Raw genomic sequence first — 27,165 nt, 5'->3', positions numbered from 1 at the left:
TGGGCTAACCTTTTACTGCAGGGTTATAATATGATCTAATAACTGATAAGGTTTTTCCTCTGTCTGTAATCTAATTATTCATAGTTTTAATAAACTACTCGACCTTTTTTTTTTCTTCTTCTTCTTCTAAATAAACTTTAGGAAAAATTTGCCAAAATATGGGACTTAGTTTTCCACATGCTATTAACAAATATATACAATCTAAATATAGTACTACATTAGAAGGGCTTACAGAATGGGAAATGCATCAGTTGGTACTTTAAGAATTTCCAGAAGTTTAGAGGCAGAACAGGACACAGTTTAAATGGAAGACTTTACCATAACATTACAGATCTAAATTAGAGCAAGATGTCAAAAATAACACAGCAGTTAATTAAAATGCATGATTACATACATATTCAATTTCAAATACTAGAAATAAAATATTTTCTCAAGTCTCAAAGGACTATTTATTATAATAATAATAACAACTTTGTAAGGCGGAAAATCTATTATATCAAACATAAAATTATAGCAGGTAAAAATATTAAAAGAAATTCTCAGCAATTTAAATGTTAGATGAAAGAGGGAGAAGCAATTTAGGAAAAAAAATATTCCTTATAACAGTATTTGTGATATAGCTAGCCCGTTGCCCACTGCTGGCAAGTCAATTCTGACTCATAGAGACCCTGTAGAACAGAGTAGAACTGCCCAACAGGGGTTCCAAGGAGCAGCTGGAGGATTCAAACTGCTGACTTTTTGGTTGGAAAATAAAATTTAAAAAATTAATAATCATGACAAAGTTGTCCTAAAATAAACAGGGAAGAAAATAAACTTATAACAAAGGAAACAAAATTGCCTGAAAACCACTGCGCCACCAAGGTTCCCATATATATAGATACACCACATGTATGAGTTTGTGTGCGTGTGTTTGTGAAATGCTTTTTTTCTAGCTCCTCTGAATAAAGCTCTCTTTTCTCTTTAGCTGCTGAACACCTTTATATGCCCACACTTGTTTATTTTTCTATTCGTTCATCCTTAAAATGTAAGTTCAGTAGCTACAGGTATCAAACTTGGTCAGTAACTTGAAAATAATGAATTAAAGAGAAGAATCAAAAAATGATACACACCTAAAACATTCTCTTTTCATTTAAAGTACGTAAATATACACTGAATTTATGATACTTTGATTTAGTACCAAGAGCTTTTCCAGTGTCAATACCTTTAAGAGGAATAGAATATATATATATATACATATATATATACATATATATATATATATAAACACCTGTGAGGCAATCTGAATGCAGAAATTCAAGTGTTCTAGGGCTCTCCCCGTCCGTAATCTTTCTGTCTTATCACTTGACAAGTACCTAACTTGACAGCTTTTTTTTTTTTTCCAAAGCAACACTCCTTGTAGGGTATTTTCAAAGTATTCTACTTCACTTTCAAAGAAAAACAAATATATTTTTTTCTTCATACTTATATTTTATTAGATAGCTAATATTTAATTTAACTACACTAAAAAAATCATAAACTGGTTTGGGAGCAAATGTATTCAATTCTTGATAACTCCATCGGACGCATCTTCCTAGCACAAGGAACCATGGACTTTAATCCTCTACCAGCAGCATCAGCATCACCTGGGAATTTGTTAGAAATGCAAATTCTATGGCCCCACCCTAGTCCCACCAAATCAAGAAACTCGGAGAATGAAATGCATGAATCTAAATTTAACATAGTGAGAACCTTTATATTTCTACATTTATTTCATATTTGTTTAATGTTACCTATACATTTTTTTTTTTTAATATAGTTTCTGGGAACTCTGGTGGCATAGTGGCTAAGTGCTACAGCTGCTAACCAAAGGGTCTGCAGTTCAAATCTGCCAGGCACTCATTGGAAACTCTATGTGGCAATTCAAAATCGATTCAACAGTAAAGGGTTTGGGTTTTTTTTTTTTTTTTGTATATGTTATTGTTAGGTGTCGCCGAGTCGGTTCCGACTCATAGCGAGCCTACGGACAACAAAACGAAACACTGCCCGGTCCTGTGCCATCCTCACAATCATTCTTATGCTTGAGCTCATTGTTGCAGCCACTGTGTCAATCCACCTCATTGAGGGTCTTCCTCTTTTCCGCTGACCCTGTACTCTGCCAAGCATAACGTCCTTCTCCAGGGACTGATCCCTCCTGACAACATGTACGAAGTATGTAAGACGCAGTCTTGCCATCCTTGCTTCTAAGGAGCATTCTGGTTGTACTTCCTCTAAGACAGATTTGTTTGTTCTTTTGGCAGTCCATGGTATATTCAATATTCTTTGCCAACACCACAATTCAAAGGTGTCAACTCTTCTTCGGTCTTCCTTAATCATTGTCCAGCTTTCACATGCATATGATGTGATTGCAAATACCATGGCTTGGGTCAGGCGCACCTTAGTCTTCAGGGTGACATCTTTGCTCTTCAACACTTTGAAGAGGTCTTTTGCAGCAGATTTGCCCAATGCAATACCTGTTTTGATTTCTTGACTGCTGCTTCCATGGCTGTTGATTGTGGATCCAAGTAAAATGAAATCCTTGACAACTTCAATCTTTTCTCTGTTTATCATGATGTTGCTCATTGGTCCACTTGTGAGGATTTTTGTTTTCTTTATGTTAAGGTGCAAACCATACTGAAGGCTGTGGTCTTTGATCTTCATTAGTAAGTGCTTCAAGTCCTCTTCATTTTCAGCAAGCAAGGTTGTGTCATCTGCATAACGCAGATCGTTAATGAGTCTTCCTTCAATCTTGATGCCCCGTTCTTCTTCATATAGTCCAGCTTCTCGTATTATTTGTTCAGCATACAGATTAAATAAAAATACAACCCTGATGCAAACCAATCAGTATCCCCTTGTTCTGTCAGAACATCTGCCTCTTGATCTATGTAAAGGTTCCTCATGAGCACAATTAAGTGTTCTGGAATTCCCATTCTTCCCAGTGTTATCCATAGTTTGTTATGATCCACACAGTCAAATGCCTTTGCATAATCAATAAAACACACGTGTCTGTCAGTTTGTCATACTGTGGGGGCTTGTGTGTTGCTGTGATGCTAGAAGCTATGCCACCAGTATTCAGATACAAGCAGGGTCACCCATGGAAGACAGGTTTCAGCTGAGCTTCCAGACTAAGACAGACTAGGAAGAAGGACCCAGCAGTCTACTTCTGAAAAGAATTAGCCAGTGAAAACCTTATGAATAGCAGTGGAACATTGTCTGATATAGTGCTGGAAGATGAGCCCCCCAGGTTGGAAGGCACTCAAAAGATGACTGGGGAAGAGCTGCCTCTGCAACATAGAGTCGACCTCAATGATGTGGACGGAATAAAGCTTCCAGGACCTTCATTTGCTGATGTGGCATGACTCAAAATGAGAAGAAACAGCTGCAAACATCCATTAATAATCAGAACCTGGAATGTACGAAGTATGAATCTAGGAAAATTGGAAATCGTCAAAAATGAAATGGAATGCATAAACATCGATATCCTAGGCATTAGTGAGCTGAAATGGACTGGTATTGGCCATTTTGAATCCGACAATCATATAGTCTACTATGCTGGGAATGACAACTCGAAGAGGAATGGTGTTGCATTCATCGTCAAAAAGAACCTTTCAAGATCTATCCTGAAGTACAACGCTGTCAGTGATAGGATAATATCCATATGCCTACAAGGAAGACCAGTTAATTTGACTATTATTCAAATTTATGCACCAACCACTAGGGCCAAAGATGAAGAAAGAGAAGATTTTTATCAGCTGCTACAGTCTGAAATTGATCAAACATATAATCAAGATGCATTGATAATTACTGGCGGTTGGAATGCGAAAGTTGGAAACAAAGAAGAAGGATCAGTAGTTGGAAAATATGGTCTTGGTGATACAAACAATGCTGGAGATCGAATGATAGAATTTTGCAAGACCAACGACTTCTTCATTGCAAATACCTTCTTTCAACAATATAAATGGCAACTATATACATGGACCTTGCCAGATGGAACACACAGAAATCAGATTGACTACATCTGTGGAAAGAGACGATGGAAAAGCTCAATATCATCACTCAGAACAAGGCCAGGGGCCAACTGTGGAACAGACCATCAATTGCTCATATGCAAGTTCAAGCTGAAACTGAAGAAAATCAGATCATGTCCATGAGAGCCAAAATATGACCTTGAGTATATCCCACCTGAATTTAGAGACCATTCAAAGAATAGATTTGATGCATTGAACACTAGTGACCGAAGACCAGACGAGTTGTGGCATGACATCAATGACATCATCCATGAAGAAAGCAAGAGGTCATTGAAAAGACAGGAAAGAAAGAAAAGACCAAGATGGATGTCAGAGGAGACTCTGAAACTTGCTCTTGAGCGGCGAGCCGCTAAAGCAAAACTAAGAAATGAGGAAGTAAAAGAACTGAACAGAAGATTTCAAAGGGCGGCTCAAGAAGAAAAAGTAAAATATTATAATGACATATACAAAGAGATGTAGATAGAAAACCAAAAGGGAAGAACACGCTCAGCATGTCTTAAGCTGAAAGAACTGAAGAAAAAATTCAAACCTTGAGTTGCAGTAGTGAAGGATTCTATGGGGAAAATATTAAATGACACAGGAAGTATCAAAGGGAGATGGAATACACAGAGTCATTATACCAAAAAGAACTAGTCAATATTCAACCATTTCAGGAGGTGGCATATGAGCAGGAACTGATGGTACTGAAGGAAGAAGTCCAAGCTGCTATGAAGGCATTGGCGAAAAACAAGGCTCCAGGAATTGATGGAATATCAGTTGAGCTATTTCAACAAATGGATGCATCGCTGGAGGTGCTCACTCGTCTATGCCAAGAAATATGGAAGACAGCTTCCTGGCCAACTGACTGGAAGAGATCCATATTTATGTCTATTCCCAAGAAAGGTTGTGGAAATTATAGAACAATATCATTAGTATCACACGCAAAGCAAAATTCTGCTGAAGATCATTCAAAAACGGCTGCAGCAGTATATCAACAGGAAACTGCCAGAAATTCAGGCTGGTTTCAGAAGAGGACGTGGAACCAGGGATATCATTGCTGATGTCAGATGGATCCTGGCTGAAAGCAGAGAATACCAGAAGGATGTTTACCTGTGTTTTATTGACTATGCAAAGGCATTTGACTGTGTGGATCATAACAAACTATGGGTAACATTGCAAAGAATGGGAATTCCAGAACACTTAATTGTGCTCATGAAGAACCTTTACATGGATCAAGGGGCAGTTGTTCAGACAGAACAAGGGGATACTGATTAAAGTCAGGATAGGTGTGTGTCAGGGTCGTATTCTTTCTTTTTGTATATAGGTTCTCCTTTTTAAATGTTATTGAGATCATCTTTGTGGCTTTGTATATGGTAATTATAAGCCCCATAGGTAATTCTGATGCACACTAAGGCTTGAAACCACTTGGCGCAGAGCAGTCTAGAGGCTGAGCAATCTCCGTGTGTGCTAAGCAGGAAAACTATGTTCCCCATTTATTAGGAGAGGTTCTATTTCACCTTCACGTCCTCTCAGTCCCCAGAGAGCTGCAGAGTTCCCTTTGTAGACTGACACAGGAGGGCAGAATACTGTGAGGCCAAATTCGAGAATTTCTTAGCTCCTAGAAAACACTCACATGGTATTAGTTTCCATTCCTAATATGAGATGCTTTTCCAGGCCTCTGAACAAGAGGCACAGCCTCTTGTCAGGGGTCACTGTTTGCAGAAGGAAGGGTGGACGTTTAGCTGTTCTGCGGCTTCTGTGTGGTGTTCCCAGTGTTCCACGACCACGTTTGGAGTTAAAGGGATCAGGCTGCTTTCTTGCTGTTTCTACTCCTGGCTCCTCAGTTTAATACCGCTTTGCTAAAGTGAAATCTCTGCTTCCCTTTTTCCCCTTCTGCTGGGGCATTCTAACGCCACCAAAAGACAGAGATAAAAGAAAGCCTGATCTTCCGAGTGAGTCTCTAACCTACCTCCACCACCTGTTAACTAAGTCAACGTGAAGAGCATGACAGAGCCTGCTGCCATTGGATTCTGCACTTGTTCTGCGGTGCACAGCTGGGACAGCTTGTTTAAGGCAGTGGTTGTCCACTATTGTCACCTGTGACTACTGTAGTGTAACTTGAGGAGCTGAAAACAACAACAAATGCCCTGCTCCATTAAATCAGGATATCTGCTAAGGGACCAGCACCAGGCTTTGAATTGGTTCATTCCGGTTCGAACCCCTGCTAAAAATTTGCCTTTGTAACAAGTTCTCAAGCGATGCGAATGCTACTGGTTAGGGACCAATTCTGAGAACCACTAGTGGAGCAGCGGTTCTCACAATTTATTATACATAAGAATTACCTGGGGATTTTACTAAAATGTAGATTCTGATTCAGTATATCTGGAGTGGAACGTTAGCATCACCTGGGAACTTGTTAGAAATGCAAATTCTCAGCAGGGGTTCAAACCCAGAGAACTCACTGAAGCCCTGCTGGGTGTAAGTTTTTTTTAAAGAAGTTTCTCCTGGTGATACTAATGTCTAGCTTGGGCTGGGGACCATTGTTTAAAGGAACACAGGGCATTTCATCAAAAGTCTTGTGTCTCCAATTTACAGACAAGGAAACTGAGACCCAGGGAGCTTCCATTGTCTCAGGTCACTAGCAAGTGGGAGGGTTGAAATTCAAAATCCCCCTGGCTCTAAATGGCACGTTTCTTGCAACCCACAGAAAAGTCTCATGCCTAGGGCGTTCACAATCCTGTAAGTTAAGACAGACACAAAGATAGATCGCTTTATAAAAATGTGGTATGTGAGCACAGAGGGAAGCTGGCTCATGTTGAGGAGAACATATTCAAGGAACAAGGTTTCTAATCCATCCTGGGCTTTAAATCTGAAATCCCAAAGGAAATGAAAAAGTGCTACCCAGAGGCTCATGTCCCTTAATGGCCCTGGGAAATGGAGGTGTTTTAACTGGTGGCAAATTAGCAAGTGCCTGTTAGCAATTCATTTTTATTTATTTTTCCACTGAGAAGAGTCTCTTGCAAAAAGTTGCTCTTGATTGAGCTAATTTATGATTTTTTTTTTTTTTTTTGGCAGAACTAAAACCCAGTGTTCCAGCTCAGGAGGACTTTCTTGCAGCTTTTCTTGTCCTCGTAATGGAAATTCTGGTTTCTAAGACAACTCATTATTGAGGTAATTACGTCCTCTGCTTTTGTAATCAGAGCCTGATTTTCCAAACATCTAAAATTGTCTCTTACCCCAAAAAGTAAAAAATATACTGACACTCTCAAAAGTGAAGAATGTTGTTTTGCTTTATTTTTTTTCCCCTCAGAAGAACAGTTGCTTCTGAACTTAGAGTATTACACTGGAATTTCTCCAGAAGTCTATAAATCTTTTGAAGATATGGGTTTGTTGCCAAAAGGAGGCTTTTTCTTTCCCAGTTGGGTTGAGGAAATGATACGCAATAATGGGCATTCTCAGTTCATTTTGCTCACTGCACATCCTATCACCTCATTCTCCTGATTAAAGCCCTTTGATGACTTCTTATGGCCTCCAGGCATCCTTGGCATTAAACACGTCTGCTTTGTTTTCTGTCTACCTCTGCAGCCTTACCTTCTGGCACATTCCTTTCCCTCTCAAACACCACTGGACTTCCCGAATTCTATACATCTGTCCTCACACATGCAATTCCTTCTGCCTAAATGGCCCTCCCCTCTACATCTATAGGGTTTACTCCTTTCCTTCCTCCAAAATCGACTTCAGTCATCATCTCTCCCTGGAAGCCTTTTCTAATCCTCTTTCCACCCTACCTGTATCCCTGCCCACCGGAAAAACATAACTGTTTGACTTGGGAGCCTCTTCTCTGTGCTTTCATAATGTCCTGTGCTGTTATTATTATTAATATTTTAATTTTCCTATCTCTCAGTCACTGTAGATGGTGAGAATTGGAATCTTCTTCATCTATCATTTCTTTCAATCAGCACCTTGCCTGACAATAAAGATCTCTAGGCCTACAGACCAGGGAGCAAGGTACACACAGGCTTACAGTAAGCAAGATATGCACAGGCTTAATTGTGTTTACTTAGTAACTGTAGTGCACAATTTCACATGGGATTGACCACAAAGCAGGAGAAACTGTGCACTACAGATTAATAAGTAAGCACAAGTAAGCCCATGTGTATCTTGCTGATTGGGTAATCTGTCCCTGCTACAGATACTAACACTGTGAAGACATAGAGCACAAATTCCCCCACATGGGTCACTGGGAGTTGTGGTAAGAGAGGCCACTTCTACTTCCACTCCTTGGTTCCTAAAGCCTTACAATCTACCTACTGTGGACCGTACCATATAATGTCATTCATTTAGGCTCATACTGCTTCCTGGAGGATGTCACCCCTACCTCAAAGTGTATGATCTCTAAGCTGGCTCATCAACTGTTCCTTAAAAAGGCCATTCTATTACTCTATTATGCAAACAGTGTTGGCGTTGTGCAGTTTGTCATAAGCCCATTGGTCATGTGCCCATTATTGCACTTCATTTGCTGCAAAGATGAATTCTTGGTCCCAAATGATGTTACCTGAGATCCTATGTCAGCGTATCAAATGCTCTGTACATCCTTGGCTAGTGGTGCTGACTAACTAGGTGTTTGGAGAAAAGGCAAACCTGTACCTGGAACATGTGTTGATTCCAGCCAAGATAAATTGCTTCGTCTTTCAAGATGGAAAGGGCACAATGGAATTGACCTACCAGCAAGTGACAACTTTGTCTCCTCAAGGGATAATGCTCTCTCTGGGGTCCAACTTTGGTCTCCTTTTCTGGAAGGTTAGGCATTGAACAGTGGCAGCAGCTGCATCAGACTTGGTGAGTGGGAACCATACTGTTGAGTCCATCCATTGCCTCCAAGCCTACTCTGCCTCTCTACTAAGAGCCTGATTTTCCAAAATCCTAAAATTGTCTCTCCCAAAAAAAGTAAAAAACATGCTTACACACTCAAAAGTGAAGACCGTTTTTTTCTTTTGTTTTTCCCGTGAACCCATTGTGCCACTGGGCAGGTATGGCAGAGGGTGATAAATGATACTGGCTGACATCAACTGGCTTGTTGTTGTTGCTGTTAGGTTTCATTGAGTCGGTTCCAACTCATTGTGACCATATATACAACAAAGCAAAACACTGCCCTGTCCTGTGCCATCCTCACAATCCTTGCTATGTTTGAGCCCATTGTTCAGCCACTGTGTCAACCCCTCTTGTAGCCTCATCTAGTTTTCTTCAGCCCTCTCCCCTACTTCAATCACTGAATCCTAGAATATCAGCGCAAGAAGCAGCTAAAGAACTCATTCACTTCATTTCAATAAACAAATATTTATTAAATGCCATACTGTGTGTTAGGCACTGGGAACTCACAGAGGGATAATAGGAAAAGTCTTTTCCCCATTAAATATGGGGAAATTCAGACTAATAGAAAAGATAGACAAATTTAAATTATGTTGTAGAAATGGACTTCTAATTCAACGTGGTACCTGGCCTCACACATTTATTTCCTCTCCCTCTGAAGATCATCTTTGTCATTTTTAGGTGTCTTTGAGTCAGTTAAACTCATAGTGACCCTATATACAACAGAACAAAACACTGCCCGGTTCTGTGCCATCCTCATAACTGTTGCTATGTTTGAGCCTATTGTTGCAACCACTGTGTCAGTCTGTCTCGATAAGGGTCTTCCTCTTTTTTGCTGACCCTCCGCTTTACCAAGCATGATGTCCTTCTCCAGGGACTGGTCTCTCCTAGTAATATGTTCAAATTATGAGACAAAGAATCACCATTCTCTCTTCTAAGGAGCATTCTGGTCTAGCTGTACTTCTTCCAAGACAGGCTTGTTTGTTCTTCTGGTAATCCATGGTATATTCAATATTTTTTTACCAATACCAGAATTCAAAGGCATCAACTGGCTAGTTCTTTTATTTACTTGGTTGTTTACTGATTCTTTTGTGGTAGATACTCTCTGGTGGGAATTAACATGCAATGCAAAGATCTTTATACTTTTGTCTTTCCCATATGTTCGTCCAAATGTTTCTCCCCCAGAACTCCTTATCCTCATTTTTCAATCTTTCTCCTTTCAGAACTCTGACCAGTCAGCCAAACCATTTACCACTAACCATGGATCTATATATATTCTTACCTCAGACCACTTCCTTTCTACATAAAATTAATGACTCAGTATATTATACCCATACTCTGTCTATTTGAAAGATTTCTCCTTACAACTCTCTTTCAGGGCCACCTCTGAATGGGCCTTTGGTGAAGCTGCTTTCCATTTTCTGTGTATATTCAGATATGGAGCCTAGCTATCCATGAAATATATTTAGTGTTTTTTCTATCAGTTGATCATAAGAGACTCCCACGCAACCATAAGTATGAACAGAGGGAAAAGCACCGGTGCAACAATGGTGGATAACATGAGCATCTCAGCTACCTACTCCAGTAGCTTGGTTATGCCTTCTGGCCCTGCTTACATCCAACTACAGGTAAAATCTCCATCTTGTGATGGACTGCTACTGAGCCTATCTGACCATATCATTTGGTGAGCCTGACAGAACCCAATTCTTGATGGGCAGCTCTAGTTGTATGGTTAGGCATTCTGTCTTTATCAGGGCACAGTAGCATGAAAGGGCATACCTAGAAAATATAAATTATCACAGAGTTAAAAAAAAATACAATAAAATATAAGTCAGGAGTATGGCAAATGAAATGTTTTAAGGTCTTTATGTTGTTCAGGGAAACCCTGGTGGTGTAGTGGTTAAAAGCTACGGCTGCTAACCAAAAGGCCGGCAGTTGGAATCCACCAGGCACTCCTTGGAAACTCTATAGGGGCAGTTCTACTCTCTCCTATTGGGTCACTGTGAGTCGGTAATCAACTTGACGGCAGTGGGTTTGGTTTTTGGGTTTGTGTTGTTCAGAGTGAAAGTAAGGGTATTAAATAACTGTAGACTTTGGTATGTTAATCATGTTGTAATTTTTCCATAGCCTACTAAAAAAATGGAAAATCAACACATTCTTCCAAACAAAACAAACCCATTGTTGTTGAGTTGATTCTGACTCATAGCAACTCTATAGAACAGAGTAGAACAGCCCTATAGGGTTTCCAAAGAGCAGCTCGTGGATTCAAACTGCTGACCTTTTGGTTAGCAGCCAAATGCTTAACCACTACACCACCAGGGCTCCGTTCTTCCAAACAGTAAATAGTAAAATATAATAAAAATAATAATTCCAAAAGAGAGTAAAAAGGGAGAGAGAAAGTGTAGAGAATAATAAGCTGAATAGAAAGGAGAAAATAGTAAACGTAACCAAGTAGATCAGTAAAAGTATTAAATGTTAATGGATTAAATTATTCAAATATTATCATATTAAATTTTTTTAACCTAATACTGTTAAAGAGTATACATATAACATAAAGATACAGAGGTTAAGCTGAAAGAATAGAAAAAGATATACTATGAAAATACCAACCAAAAGACAATGATATTAATACCAAATAATACATAAGGCAAATATCATTACTAGGGTGACATCATAGAGGTAGGATTTACAACACATAGGAAAATCACATCAGATGACAAAATGGTGGACTATCACACAATATTGGGAGTCATGGCCTAGCCAAGTTGACACACATTTTGGGGGGACACAATTCAATCCATGACATAGGGGGACATCAAGTCCCTGGTGGTGTAATGGTTAAGAGCTACGACTGCTGACCAAAAGGTCAGCAGTTCGAATCCACAAGGTGCTCCTTAGAAACCATATGGGGCAGTTCTACTCCACCCTATAGGTTTGCTTTGAGTCAGAATCCACACGAGGGCAATGGGTTTGGTTTTGTTTTATGATGGTAATGAGGCAGGATTAGACGCAGTTATGTTAATGGTCAGGACTCAATCTGCAACATTAGGTTGTTCTTAAATCAATCTCCTTTGAGATATAAAAGACAGGAGCAGAGATACAGGGAATAGCGTGTCCTTTGGCCCCAGGCTTCCTGCACTGAGAAGCTTCTCAACCTGGGAAGACTGATGACAAGGATATTCCCCAAGAGCTGATGAAGAGAGAAAGACTTTCACTGGAGCTGTCACCCTGCATTCGGAATTATAGCCTCCTAGGCTGTGAGAGAATAAATTTCTCTTTGCTAAAGCCATCCACTTGTGGTATTTCTGTTATAGCAGCATTAGATAACCAAGACATCCTATGTGATTGTTCTCTTAAAATCTTCAAATTTCCTTCTGTACACCAGGAAAATAATCATCAAGGAAAGTCATTTTAAGGTTGCTATGATAGTTGGAGGGAAACCCTGGTGGCGTAGTGGTTAAGTGCTACAGCTGTTAACCAAAAGGTCAGCATTTTGGATCCACCAGGCGCTCCTTGGAAACTCTGTGGGGCAGTTCTACTCTGTCCTATAGGGTTGCTATGAGTCGGAATCAACTCAATGGCAGTGGGTTTGGTTTTTGGGTTTTTATGATAGTTGGAGACCTTCCAGAGCAGAACTCTGCATAAGAATCCAGCCGACTTCAGAAACGGCCCTGTCATTACAAAACTAAGTGGAAACAACTTTTTTTGCTATAGTTCACTTAATTTCAACAAAGCTTTTACAAACCTCTTATAGTTAGTGTCTCCCCATGGACAAAGTAATTGCAAATGAAATTAAGTAAGAAAATGTTTACCATTCTTATTTGTGTGTGATGTTACTATTGTTAGCAGCCATCAAGTCACCCCCAACTCAGGGCAACCCCATGTGTTAGAGAGTAGGACTGCTCCAAGGGGTTTCCTGGCTACAATCTTCATGGAAGCAGATGGCCAAGCATTTCTTCCATGAAGCCACTGGTTGGATTCGAACCACTAACCTTTAGGCGAGCAGCCGATCACAAACAGCTTGTGCCACCCAGGCTCCTTCCTCTGTGATAGCACTTCTTTAATTGGCAATTATCTCTTTGGTGTCTGTCTCTGTTTGAACTTTTCTGTGATAAATTTGCTCTCATATGAGTGTGTTTGTGTGTGTGTGTGTGTGTACACACATTACAAGGAAAGGACATTTATTTTGACTCTTACAACTGGAAGAACCTTTAGAAATCATTAGAATGAATTGTTATTATTATTGATTTATGTCTATTTCTCCCACCAGATATTGGGATCCTCACAGCAGGAATCATGGACTCATCCACCTCAGTAGCATCAACTCCAAACATATGAATTGCCATATGGTAGGTTCTAACAAATGGTTTTTTAATAACAAATGCATATCATATACTCCATCCTTCTTGTTTTATACATGAGAAGAATGAGGCCCACAAAGGTGACAAGCCTAAGTTCATACAACTAGTAAGTAGCAAAGCCATGCACAAAATTTAGGTTTTGACTCTTATAGGGCACTTTCCAAATGTCCAAGCTACCTTACCATTTTCAAATTGTACAAGGAATGTTCCCCTAAAATGCCATCTCATATGAGGGTGTGGTTAACTGTCCTCAGTTAAATGAAGGTATGGGGAACACAAGGCACCCTTAGTCTGGAACAATACCTCTACCTCCTCCAAGATTAGCCATTATGAACAGGATGGGGCAGGACTGTAAGACACAACCTCAGAGACTCATTGTGCATTGCTGTTCACCCCGACAGTGAGCTTGAAACTGAATTGTAGCTCCAATGCTGCTTTGAAAGGTAGAGCTCTGGCTCAAAGAAAAATAAAGGCCTCACTCAGCAGAGGCCATGTTGTGAGGACGATGGATTAGATAGATGGGCAGAAACGTTTGTTTCTGTCCTGTTTTACACTTTGTGCAAAGTATTCTCACTTTCATTCATTACCTCCTTAACCATCCTGTGGAGTAGGGAGGGCGATTATTAATAGCGTAAATGTAAAGGTGAAAAACCCACCAAAATGTAAAGGTGAGGAACCTGTAATTGGAAAAAATTAAACAAATTTTGCGGTCTTACAGATAGTAAGTGGTTCACAGACTTTAGAATCAGACAATTATATCAGGTTCTACCACAGACTAACTGTGTGACTTTGCTTGAGTAACTTCTCAACCCAGACTCTGTTTCCTTTCCTTGTCTGTATGGGGATATTCAACTGTGAAGATTAAAAGAGATATTGCCTGTAATACATAAAGGGTGCTCAATAAATGGCAGAGAGCATGTTACCTAGTTTATGTCCTACGTACTGTGTGAGGATGTATTGTTAAAATTAATGTTTGCAAGAAGATTTTGCATTTATGAAAAGAAAGATGTCATTTTATCAAGTTTGCGGCAGTATGATTGATTTCCGAAGAGATTTTCTCCAGTACCTTCTGTCAGAACTACTGTTTTCATTGAAAATAAGTACATTGTGGGGGTAGAAATTGGCGAGGGTGGAAGGAGAGGATTACGTATAGTTCAGATAAGACTACACATTTGCATAAATCAGCTGCAATCAGTTTCCAAGTTAAAGCAAATCCAAGAGGAAGAATAATGAAGTTTGTTACAATAACAATGGACTCATTGCCTTTTTCATAAGGCTGTTTGAAGACCCAACTCTATTGGTAAATAGGGAATGATGATAATGAGATGTTTTGACATTTTAGTCTAGATGTGCAAATTGGTTATAGTGACCAGTTTCAGCAACACAAGAAAATAACATCATGGATACCTGTTTTTCCACTTTTCCATCCTGGGGTGACAGTCATTTATCTGGACGTGCCATGGCTTTCCCACTTGCTGGGTTTGTGGTCTTGGATCAATTTATAAATGTTTCTAAGAGCATTTCATTATTCGCAAAATAAAAAACAAACAAACTCGTTGCCATCCAATCAATTCCAACTCATGGTGACCCCAAGTGTTACAGGGTAGAATTACTTTACAAGGTTTTCTTGGCTGTAATCTTTATGGAAGCAGATTGCCAGGCCTTTCTTCCTCAGTGCCTGTGGGTGGATTTGAACTGCCAACCTGTAAGTTAGTAATCAAGTGCAAACCATTTGCTCTACCCAGGGACCTTCATTTGTAAAATTGTTGTTAGTTACCATGGAGTAAATTCTGACTCAAGGCAGCCCCACGTGTGCAGAGCGGAACTGCTCCATGGGATTTTCAAGACTGTGACCTTTTGGAAGCAGATTGCCAGATCCGAACCACCAAACTTGCGGTTAGTAGTGGAATGCCTAACCATCTGCGCCACCTGGTAATTCAACCTTAGCGGGTTGTTTTGAGAATTAAATGCAACAAGGTATGTGCTCTGTAATGAATTATGCCCCCTAACCCAAAATATGTGTTGAATTCCTGGCCCTTGAACCTGTGTATGTGATCCTGTTTGGAAATAGGATTTTTCTTTTTTTATATTAATGAGGTCATACTAGCGTAAGATGGATCCTAAACCTCATCACTTCTTAATGATAAAAGACCAGAATAGAAGAGAGACACACACGAAGGCAGATAGACACCAAAGATTGCTGGCAGACACCAGAAACTAGGAAAGAGACTCACAGAAGGAATCAACATGCTGAGAGCCTGGTTTGGACTTTTAGCCTCTAGAACTGTGAGAAAATAAATTTCTATTCTTTAAAGCCACTCGTTTATGGTATTTTTCATATGGCACAAGCCAGGTAACTAGGGCAGTGTGCAAAAGGGCCCAGAACAAAAATATCTACCACAAGTGGTATGGCAGTCTGTCCTTAAATTTTATAGCAATTGCCAGATTTTTTGGAATCATAGACCTTATTCACTATTCAATATAAATGTTAAAAAATATTCATAGCCAGTTCATTTCTATCAGACATTAATAATAATGTATTTTAGCAGAAAACGACTCAATGTATTATACATTATAATAAATTGTAGGATATAAGAGATTAAAATTTATACTTATAAAATATTGAAAAAGGAGTTAAAATGAATTGGTTCAGTACAAAACTCAATGAAAATCATGAGAAACTATGCAGCGCTGAATAATGAGCTAAACCAACGCCTTGGCTCTTAGTAAATGTCATAGAAAGCAAACAATTTATTCCCAGATGCTGAAATATGTGTTACCTAATGGTTGGAATAATGAATTTCTAAAATAAGGAAAAGACAAATATCTAAGAAATAAATTATAAAAATGATCAGCATGATTATTAAACTGAATAATTAATCATGAATCATCAAAGACCTAAAATTTATCTCATTTCTACAAAGCATTCTCTTATAGCAGTAGCTATTTATAAACTATAGTATGGGGAAAATAAAATGCTTTGAAGCCTCATGTAATCCAGGTTAAGTGACAACCCTAAAAAGTAGGGGGTTTTGTTTGTTTGTTTTGCTTTGTTATGTATTGTTTTTATGGGTAAGATAAGAAATAGTGATATTAACCCTGCTAAGTGTTTTTGTGTGTGTATGTGTGCTTTAAGAGAAAACTTACAGCTCAAGTTAATTTCTCATACAAAAATGTATACACATTTTGTTTTGTGACATTAGTTGCAATTCCCATGATGTGACAGTACACTCTCCCTTTCCACCCCAGATTCCCTGTGTCTGTTCAACCAGTTTCTGTCCCTTCCTGCCTTCTCATCCTGCCTCTGGACAGGAGCTGCTAAGTTTTCATCGAGCTTGAAAGAATATGCGTGAATAAAGATTGTAACCTGCAAAGTAGAATACAAATGTGATTGGCTTCCCCTTGCAGTAACTTGAGTGTAGCTCTATGACTAACGAATTATTGTATCCCAGAATTTTACATGTTGTCTGGCTCGCAGTAGATACCAAAGATTATGAAATAAAAAGACCACATGGAGTCCAAGCACATTTTATTAAGTGGTGGTACCTCAATATCATCCTTGTAACCCCAGTTGTCTCTCCACTAGCAACTCTATTTGAACTGTCCCAAACCAAAAACCAAACCCATTGCCATGGAGTCGATTCTGACCCATAGCAACCCTACAGGACAGAGTAGAACTGCCCCATAGGGTTTCCAAGGAGTGCCTGGTAGATTCGAACTGCTGACCTTTTGGTTAGCAACCAAACGCTTAACTACTCTGATCAACCGCTTAAGAAGTGATCTCTTTCTATTTTAAAAGGAGCCCTGGTGGTGAAGTGGTTAAAGCGACCAACTACTAACCTAAAAGTGTTGGGTTCGCAACCACCAGTGGCTCCTCAGGAGAAAGATGTGGCAGTCTGCTTCCGTGGAGATTTACAGCCTCAGAAGCCCTATGCGGTCACTATGAGTTGGAGTCAACTCAATGGCAGTGGGTTCTATTTTAAAATATGTTGGCACTTGTTCATTATGTAATTCCTTTAATAACTGCTAATTCACAGTTTCATGCATAAATCTATCATTTCACTAAGTGGACTATAAATTCCTGGAGGTTAGGCTTAAATATCAAAAGTGTTTGCACCCTTCACTCTGCTTTCATTGCACATACTTGTTCAATACATTGACATTAAAGACCCTGGACTGCTCCTCCTTTCCTTTTGAAACAGGGCACCATTCACCAGTAACCCTTGTTTTCCTCTGATGGAAGACCAATCCTATTGTCAGATAGTTCACCGTTCCTCACCTCCTAAACCAGCTCGTAACATTCTTAATAGTAAAGATTTTCTTCTCCAACTCTCATTCCCTGTAGGAACTAGCAAAGTTCCTGGCTTGTTCTATTTCAGTGAATATTTGAGAAATGATTTGTGATTGGGCAAAAACGACTAACAATAAGCTCATCATGTCTAGCCCACCAAATAGAATTCTCTACTCCTGTTTGCATTTTGGAAACCCTGGTGACATAGAGGTTAGGAGCTACAGCTGCTAACCAAAAGGTCAGCAGTTCAAATCCACCAGGCCCTCCTTTGAAACTCTAGGGGCAGTTTCACTCTGTCCTATGATCGCTATGAGTTGGAATTGACTTGATGGCAATGGGTCTTTTCATTTTACTTCCTTCTAATGAGGAAAGAGTCTTCTTGCTGAGAAGGAGGAAAGAGTCTTCTTGCTGAGAAGGAGACTAAGGGGATCTACATAACAAAGGGTCTAAGCAGAATGGTATTACAGTATTTGCAAGGTTAAGAAGAATGGCTAAAATTTGGTAAGTGTTATGGATTGGCTATTTTTAAAGCCCATTTGTGGATAAAAGTAAAGAATGAAATTCCTTTAATTACTTTTACCCATTGAACTGCACTGGTTAAACTTGACATGCCTCCTATAGTACTGATCCACCTGGGTCTCTGAATGTTCGAGGGCTATAATTAAAAGGATGAGTGCATTAAAGAAACTGTGGATCGATTAAAGTCTGAGGGAGTCTTGGAGCAGGTTGTTTAACAGAGAGGAATTTTGGCAACGGTATAATATGTGCTGTAATAAACAGAGGGAAGTCACAGCTGCGGTTCTTTGCTTTTTCTTCCTTGCTCTCTCTAAGCTTCCCAAACCTCCTGCAGTCCAACAGGCTACGTTTGAGAATCTCAAGTTCAGTGTTATCTCTCACAAAGTGGAAAGAGAACACATTCTAGTGGCTCTTCGGCAACTAAGGACAACAACGACATGTACAACAGAGCAAGATTTTGCAGAAGGTATTTATCAGTGTTGTACATAGTGACAAAGAAAGGAACCCTAAACATCCAACAGTGCAGAACTAAATGATTTTTACTATAGCCATATAATGTAGTACCATGTGGCCAAGTATGCTGTGGGAGAAAATTTACTATTATGAAAAAATGTTTTTGATATATATTTAAGTAATAAGTTATAAATTGTTTATATCAAGTAATCCAGTATATACATAAAAAACCAAAAAAACCAAACCCAGTGTTGTCCAGTCGATTTCGACTCCTAGCAACTCTATAGGACAGAGTAGAACTGCCCCATAGAGTTTCCAAGGAGCACCTCGTGGATTGGAACTGCTGACTCTTTGGTTAGCAGGCATAGCATTTAACCACTACACACCACCAGGGTTTCCATTATACATATATATACACGTTTTTATGTGTATATGTATATATACATGTATATATATATGTATTTCTGAAATTTCTATAATAAGCATATTATTTTGTCTCTGGAAACACACACATAAGAAATATTTTTTTAAAGGAGGGCCTATCTTGCATACTTATTTCTGAAGCTCTGTTTCTGAGAACTCAGCATTGAAGAAAAATGCAAGTTTAATAAAGTTAAATCTGTAGATCTTCTCTGTTAACATTCAATTCACACACACACACAAAAAATTCAAAAATACCTTGCCTGGGGGCAGAAGAAAGGGGAGAGTTGAAGGGAGGGAAGAAGGAGACTGAAGACTGCTCAGATGTCCTGTTAAATGGAATCTGCCTGAGCATGCTCTGCTTAAGCTGCCAAATATCTTTTCTCAAAGAAATACTGAGGAGGTGCTGCTTCAGCTGATGAAATCAACCTGACCAGTTCCTTTGGTCTCCTTCCCTCCTCTGCTTCCAGTGCATTGTGCAAGAGAAAGTTTAAACCATCTTCCTGTCAGGTGGAACAAGAGAATAAGCACCAGGTGGCCATGTCTCTGGTCCTCCTGCTCAGGGTGCAGCTGCTGAGGTAGAGGGACAGGGTCTGGCCCAGGGCACACACTGTCCCTGCACTGAGGGTTGGCTAAGCACAATGTGCTCACTTCACATCCAAAAGTCTAGGTTTCCGACTGAAAGAGCCAGATGCTTGTACTGTGGGGTTGACTGACCTTTAAGAATGTGTGGACCTGTCTAAAGAGCAAGTTCAATCTTTTACAAAAGGAATTTCACCTGGCAAGTTCAACTCAATGACCCTGTCTTCTTGTTAGTTGCTATCCAGTTGATTCTGACTCATGGCAACCCCATGTGTTATGGAGTAGAACTATTCCATAGGGTTTTCTTGACTGTAGTCTTAATGGATGCAGACTGCCAGGCCTTTTCTTCCATGGTACTGCTGCAGGGGGTGGGGGTTGAACTGCCAAACTTTAGGTTAGCCAAATCAAAACCAAATCCATTATCGCTGAGTCGATTGTGACTCATAGTGACCCTATAGGACTGAGTAGAACTGCCTCATAGTGTTTCCAAGGCTGTAATCTTTAAAGAAGCAGGCTGCTACATCTTTTCTCCGTGGAGTTGGTGGGTTCGAACTGCTGACCTTTTAGTCAGCAGTCGAGCACAAATCACTTGCACCTTTGGTGGCTATAATAAAAGTTGGGACATGAGGAAAAGCTGTGGAAAAGGAGAATTTTATACTAAATTTAACCGATAAATTAAAAAAATTTTTGAACAATTAAATAAAGCAAAACATCTACGAGGTGCTCTCAGAGGTAAAGTAAGCTAAGGAGCTCTGTCCTCCAGTACCTCACCATCCCGGCCTGGGAACCAGACATACACATAACTGTCATATGATTTGATGACAGCGAATGAGCACTGGAAATCCAATTTGTCACCCACTGCTCTGTAAAAAATCCCTTTGCTATCAAGTCGATTACGACTCATAGCAACCCTATAGAACAGAGTAGAACTGCCCCATAGAATTTCCAAGGAGCACCTGGTGGATTTGAACTGCTGACCTTTTGCTTAGCAGCCATAGATCCTAACCACTATGCCACCAGGGTTTCCCCCTTTGCTCCATGAACTTAAATATAGACACTCTAGTCTTAGGAATTCTTGTGTGGCTAAGTCAGTAGAAAAGACGACTGGAAAAAGGCTAACAAGACATATGAGAATAAACTAGATATCAGGATAAATGGTCCCAATCCTGGTTCAGCTGCTGACTAAAATTTGTGATTTGAAGCAGCTACCTCCTTTTTCCAAATTTCCTTTTTTCTAAAACTTCACCCAGCTCTGGGATTTTCAGATTGTCATAAAAACAGCATTTCTGCAAAAGTCTGTGAAAGGTAGCTGTGTTATAACTGTCGTCCTCTCAGCTGATATCATAGAATATTACACATAAAAAAAAACATGGTAGCCCTTGAAGTCTTTCCTCGCTCTCTCTTGCACCTTTTCTTTTCAATTCCCTGCTGCAACCCCACTCAATGTAAACTGCATGGAAATCTTTGGTAAGTCAGTCTTCCCAGTGATGCTCATTGACATGTAACCTGGTATAACAAATTCAATTCTGAAAGTGTGCTTTCACAAGTAAACCAGAACTCAGAAGTTGGCTTGACAAAACCATTTGGCAGTTGATCTCCTGTTTTGTTTTAGCTTGACTCATGTAGTTCTGCTTCTGGCTCAGCCCAACTCACTCCTATCTACCATGGAGCATGCTGACAAATAAAGTGCAGATCTTGCCTTCAAGTTACTGAGAGTCTAGCAGAACAGCAATGACAAATACCATATTTTCATGCAAATAGCCAACCGCACAACCCCCCTCACTATTTTCCTAAGCAAGCTATGTCACACATTATATGTTTGTGCACACTATTTATATGGGTGCATTATTTGTGAAAAAATATAGTAAGTATGCAACTAACCACAATATAAGGCAGAGTAAGGTTAAGTGCCCTTAGAAGGAAAAAGGCAAAAGGACCTGTGAGGTTCTGAAGATAAAGAACACACATTTGGCTTAAGAAAGATGTGTCAGGAAAGAGGCCATTTGAACTGAACCTTGGAGAATGGAGTCATGTTTTGATAAGACAGCAAGTCATACTAAATAAGTGAAGACAATTACAAAGGAATATGTGTTATGAGTGCAGGTTTGGAGAATGCGCAGTTCACTTGGTCGCAGGACATACAGCTGGAAGAGTAGAGATGGCAGATCATGAAAGGCCTTCAACGCCAGTGTTTAAAAAGTGGACCATGGGGTAGACTATAGAGAGGCTCTGAATGTTTCTAACTAGAGTCATGGCATGATTAGAGTGTGTGCGCGGTGAATGAGGTCAGTGAGTGTAGATTTAAAAATTAAGGTCATTCTTAAGTGTCTAATGAATAAGGAAAACTGAAGAAGAATTGATGTCTTTGAATTGTGGTGTTGCTGAAGAATATTAAACATACCATGGACTACCAAAAGAAAGAACAAATCTGTCTTGGAAGAAGTACAAACAGAATTCTCCTTAGGAGGAAGGATGGCGAGACTACTTTTCATATACTTTGGACATGTTATCAGGTGACATTAGTCCCTGGAGAAGAACATCATGCTTAGTAAAGTAGAGGATCATCAAAAAAGAGGGAGACCCTCAATGAGATGGATTGACACAGTGGCTGCAACAATGGGCTCAAGAATAACAATGATTGTGAGGGTGGCATAGGATTGGGTAGTGTTTCCTTGTGTTGTAATAGAGTTGCTGTGAGTCAGAGCTGGCTCGACAGCACCCAACAACAACAAGAAGAAGAATAAGTGTCTTAGGCTGGGTTCTTTAGAGAAGCAAAACCAGTACAGCATATATATATACATAGAGCGAGAGAGGGAGAGATTTATATCAAGGAAATGGCTCACATGGTTGTAGAGGCTGGAATGTTCCAAGTCCATGGGTTACGAGAGAGGCTTCTTCTGATTCGTGTAGCCGCAGGGGCTGAAGGACCCAAGATTGTCAGATCAGACAGCAAGGCTCTTGCTCACAGGCTGTGAAGATTGATGAATCCCAAGATTGGCAGGCAAGACAACAGGTAAGCTGCTATCTCAAGTCCTAAAAACTGAAGGTTAGATAAACAGGAGCCAGCTGCAGGATTCAGAGCAAGCGAAAGCCTGCTAGCTTTGCCAGAAAGTCCAGTTATATTTGATGCAGGCCACAGCCCCAAGAAACTCCCTTTCAACTGATTGGCTACTCACAACAGATTATGTCATGGAGGTGATCACATTATATCAGATCTCATCATGGAAGTGATCACATCATCATACAACTGCTAAGCTACATCATAACTGCCAAACCACTGAGAATCATGGCCCATCCATACTGACACACAACCTTAATGATCACACTAAATAAGTAATGACAAGGCCTGAGAATCTGCTAAACTTGGCTATTGATTAGCAATGGATATTCAAGAAAAGGAATTAGGACTGAACTGGAAGTTTTGAGCCAAGTTGTTAATGAGGAAAATATTGGCACTGTTGAAAGAGCCAGGGAGGTTAGGAGGAGGTGCTGTTATGATGGAAAGCAATACGTTAGGTGTGAATATCATTGAGCTTCAAAGACCCGAGGGACAAAGAATGAAGATGTCGATTCGTTAGTCTGAAAGTGGGTTATGAGCTGAAATCTCAGTTCAGGTTAGTATTCCTGATTTGGTAATCATCACTCTTAGGTGGTGATTGATCGAAGCCATGAACATACAGGAGAGGTAAGCCGTGATGACTGAGTAAAGAAGAAAAAAGAGGGAAGAAAGGATCTTCTGCCAGAAGCCTGCCTTGAACTCTGGTTAGTGGGTCTGGCCAGTACTCATAGAAGCACAAATCTGTGGGATTCTTAGTTTCATTCACACCAGAGACTAGTCCATTCCAAAGCCCCAACAGTTGGTTTTGGTTTGAAATTGACCACAGGAATCTGACCTAGGCCAGAGTAAGCCCTAGAGGTCATCTCTGCTTATGAGAAGGCCAGAAAAAAGGACTGTCTCAGCTTCATCTGGCCTCCTGCTCGATATAGTCAGCAAATTCATAGAATGTGAATGTTAAGTCACGGTTTCATGCATATTAGCATAGAACAAAGCATCTATAAATGCGTTGTAAATTATTATGTTTTATGATTGTTGCAGATAGTGTAAAGAACAATCAGAATGTTAATGATAGATCCCTTGAAATAAAAAGTCTTAGCAATAAGCCTGCTCAGCCTTCTTGTTTGATAGTTGAAGAAACGGGCTGAGGAGGGGTCAGCTTGTCTGAGGTCACAGAGAGTCAAGGATGGAGCTTAGGCCTCTGGGCATCTAGTCAAGTCTTCCTTCCTTTTTTCATGCAAGTTAATTCCTCCCTCCAGCCTTTTTTTTTTTTTAATCCATTCAACAGGATTCAATATTTAGTAGAGAAAAGTTTTATTTCTTCCTTTATGTTTTAGTTCTAAGCTTGAAGGCATTTTGGAAAAGTTGCCACCAAGTTGGGAAATGGGGAAGGGCTTAAAAAATAACAAGTTCAATCCAATTCTATTGAACTTGATTATTTGGTATGATAAAGCTTTGGCTAGGTGCGACAGGAGACAAAGAAATGAGTCAGAGGGAGGGGCCCTGTCCTCCAACACTTCACTGTTCCTGTCAGGGAGACAGAACATGCAAACGGCTAAAGCAAAGCTGAAGGAGATAAGAACTACCCTTGAAAAATAAACAAATTAAACATTTTTGGTTTTGTTTGCTTCCTGAATGGCTGCAAAACTGGGGGCTCTGGTGTTTGGCACATCTTGTGACATGCTGGGAGATGAAGAAAGGGAGTCTTTAAGCAGGTCTTTTTTCCACAGTGCTAGGCATTCTAGATTTTTTTTTTTTTTTTAAGTGGAACAAACCTCTCCCTTCCATCTGTTTTAATACACTCTTAAACTCTAGTGGCCTCAACAGTAGAGTCCAGGAGAGGTGGGTGGAAGCATTCTATGACCCAGCAGACCCAGGACAAGAACGTACAGGGTTTCTTGGACCATTGCAAAGCTGCAGATGAACCTGATAGCATTTCTAAATAACAGCATGGCCTCAGCTTCGGGCCTGACTTCATGCTATTCCAGTCGTGTGACCTGTCTCCTCCAGTGATCTAAGATAACACTTATCACCATCTGCCTTAGAATCAAGTTACTGGTGTGTGTGCCTGCTTCCGCCACTAGAGTAGAGAGCAATGACCATGCCTTATTCAACTTTGTCCCCCAGAGCAGTTGGCTCAGTCCCAGACACTTAGTAGATGCCCAGTAAGCATGCAGGGCTGGTGGAATTTTGGCAGGGTTCCTCATTTCTTGGGTAAAACCTATGGCTCTTCTGGCCCAATTTGAGGAGGATAATACGTTAAAAGCCTTTGTGTTGAATCAGATCCTGTGTGGATCTGATTTCAGAGATCAGAACTCTAAGGGAAATGCAATTTTCTTCGTGTAGTACTCAGGGCCGGTCTTTTCTCCTTCCATGCCTGTTCTTTTGTAAGTGGATAGAGGGGTTAATATATATTGTTCCTACAGCTTTTGCTTTTTATTGTTCTATTATTTTGTAATGTAAAAATCAAATGTAAAATCCCTTCCGGTTAAATTTCTCTCTCTTATCTCTGCTGATCCTTAACATATGAGATGTGAAACAGTAAGTCATTGTTCTAAATTTAAGATTTACTTAAAACCAAACAAACAAAAAAAATCATCAGTAGAATCAAAGAAAGAGCACTAGACTGTTATTCAATAAACTGGCTGTTACCTTCTGTAAAGATAACCCTGATGTAAGAATCAGCACAAAGCTGGTTCCTATGAGGCAGAAATTGAATACACCTCTGTTTCCAACTTCTCCATTTCCAACAACAGCAGTTCCTCCTAAGGCACTCTTTCTTATTGGGATTGATAATTCATTGAAAGGGCCAGAGAGAACTTAAGGAAAAAACGTAAGTGAAGTAACAACTTTAATAACAGAGAAGGATGTAAACAGAAACAAAGATCTGCTAAGGATGAGGTTAGAGAGAGGTCGTAGCCAGGGCCCTCAATGTCTAAAAGAAGGCTTACTTATGTCTCACAGGGGAAGCATTTACCCTTCCCCCCAACCAATGTTCATTCTGTCCCAGGGCTCTTGACCAGTTTGAACTGATTCGGTTAATGGCAGATGAAGCGAAACCAGAACAGACCCAAAGTTTTAAAATTTGGGTGATCAGGAGCGATAACCAGAACAGGAAAAATCACTGGACCAAGTCCTGGAACGGGAGACTCAGAAGAGGTGTAGTGAGTCCTTTCAGGAGCCTGATGCATGCCATAGGATTTTTGTCAGTACTGTGGACAGCGACACACATTCACTGCAGCTCAGTGGGCCACCATCTTTGAAAGTCGAAACAGCTGTTTCTGACTGCTCAAAATTCTCTGGGCAAGACAATTGGTTGCTATTCAATGCGTAAACACTGCCTTGTTTTCTAAAAAGGAGATTAACTTTCCAGCAGAGCTTCGACCTGTCATTTTTCCCATTCCACATATAGTTCTGATTCACCTAATTTTGAAAAATCGGGTCTGTTCTTGTTTCGTGTCCTTGGCCGTCTCTTAACTGGGAAGAGCTGGTCTGAAGCCCTGTTCTCATCCATCAGGAAACTTTCAAACAGGAAACTCAGTGATGTCGCTTGGTGGTCTTGGCTATCAGTTGCTCCTCCCAGCTCTCAGCTGTGTTAGGTCTTTACACTCTGTTGCCACCATCTGGGTCTGTTGTCTTTGCAGCTTCTTCAAGGGCCATCGCAGCCACTGCCTGCATTGCTGTCCGCTCCCTGGGCTGACTTACCCACCACAGCCATCTCTCTTGGTCATCAGTGTTACAGCCCTTGAGCCGTATTATAGCTCTTTTATTTGGGTCTAGGAAATTCTCAGCACAAGGAGCCCAGGATCCAAAGGATACGCTCCTCTTCAAGCTCTTGTTGATTAGGAGGTCCCCCAAAACTTCTGTGAGATTGGCTGCTTATATATGGACACTCCTTGTCAATTTCAGGGCATAGTTTTCATAAATTAACCAATCCATTAGGCAGATCATAAACTGACCAATCCTATTGGGTGGATTTGCAGGCCTATTATGCAGATATTAAACTGACCATTCACTTGCAAGATTGCTGCCCAATGATTTTGGAAGAGTAACAAATCCAGGGCCAGAAAGGCCAAATAAAGATACTCATTGCACTGTACTTTCCAAGCTCTGAACACAAAGTCTTTCACAGGTATTGAGATTTTTATTCTTTATCATAACCTGGATATGAACATTACTAACTTTGATTGGCAGATAAGGAAACGACTTGGAGATATTAACAAATTCTCTGAAATCACAGAACCTGTCAGTGGTATAGTCAGAATTCCAATCCAGGGTGATTTTCTACTATACTACTCTGCTCTTTTCATCCACTTTAAACAAATCGCTTAACTTCTCTGGGTCTCGGTTTGGCTGTAAAATGGAATTAATAGTACTTTCTAGTGTTCATGGAAAATAAAAATTATAAGCTGGTAATGGGAAATCCAAGGTCGAGAAGGGGAGAGTGTTGACGCTTCATGGGGTTGGCAACCAATGTCGCAAAACAACATGTGTATTAATTGTTTAATGAGAGACTAATTCACTCTGTAAATTTTTATCTAAAGCACAATTAAAAAAAAAGGTCAAGCTAAAGAAAAAAAGAAAAGAAAATAATGT

The 27,165-nt window shown here is 40.0% G+C and overlaps 1 long non-coding RNA gene across 1 annotated transcript; it reads left to right on the top strand.

The window, feature by feature from the left end:
• The first annotated feature begins 7,086 nt into the window (after positions 1-7,086).
• LOC111751418 (uncharacterized) lies at positions 7,087-18,572 on the top strand. The gene is made up of 3 exons (XR_002786472.2): positions 7,087-7,193; positions 13,162-13,240; positions 18,375-18,572. It is a non-coding gene; the product is annotated as an uncharacterized LOC111751418 (long non-coding RNA).
• Positions 18,573-27,165: the final 8,593 nt, after the last annotated feature.

The sequence above is a fragment of the Loxodonta africana genome, chromosome 1 (genome assembly GCF_030014295.1).
Source record: "Loxodonta africana isolate mLoxAfr1 chromosome 1, mLoxAfr1.hap2, whole genome shotgun sequence".
In the NCBI taxonomy this organism is placed as follows: Eukaryota; Metazoa; Chordata; class Mammalia; order Proboscidea; family Elephantidae; genus Loxodonta; species Loxodonta africana.
This window is presented reverse-complemented; position numbering and strand designations above follow the sequence as displayed.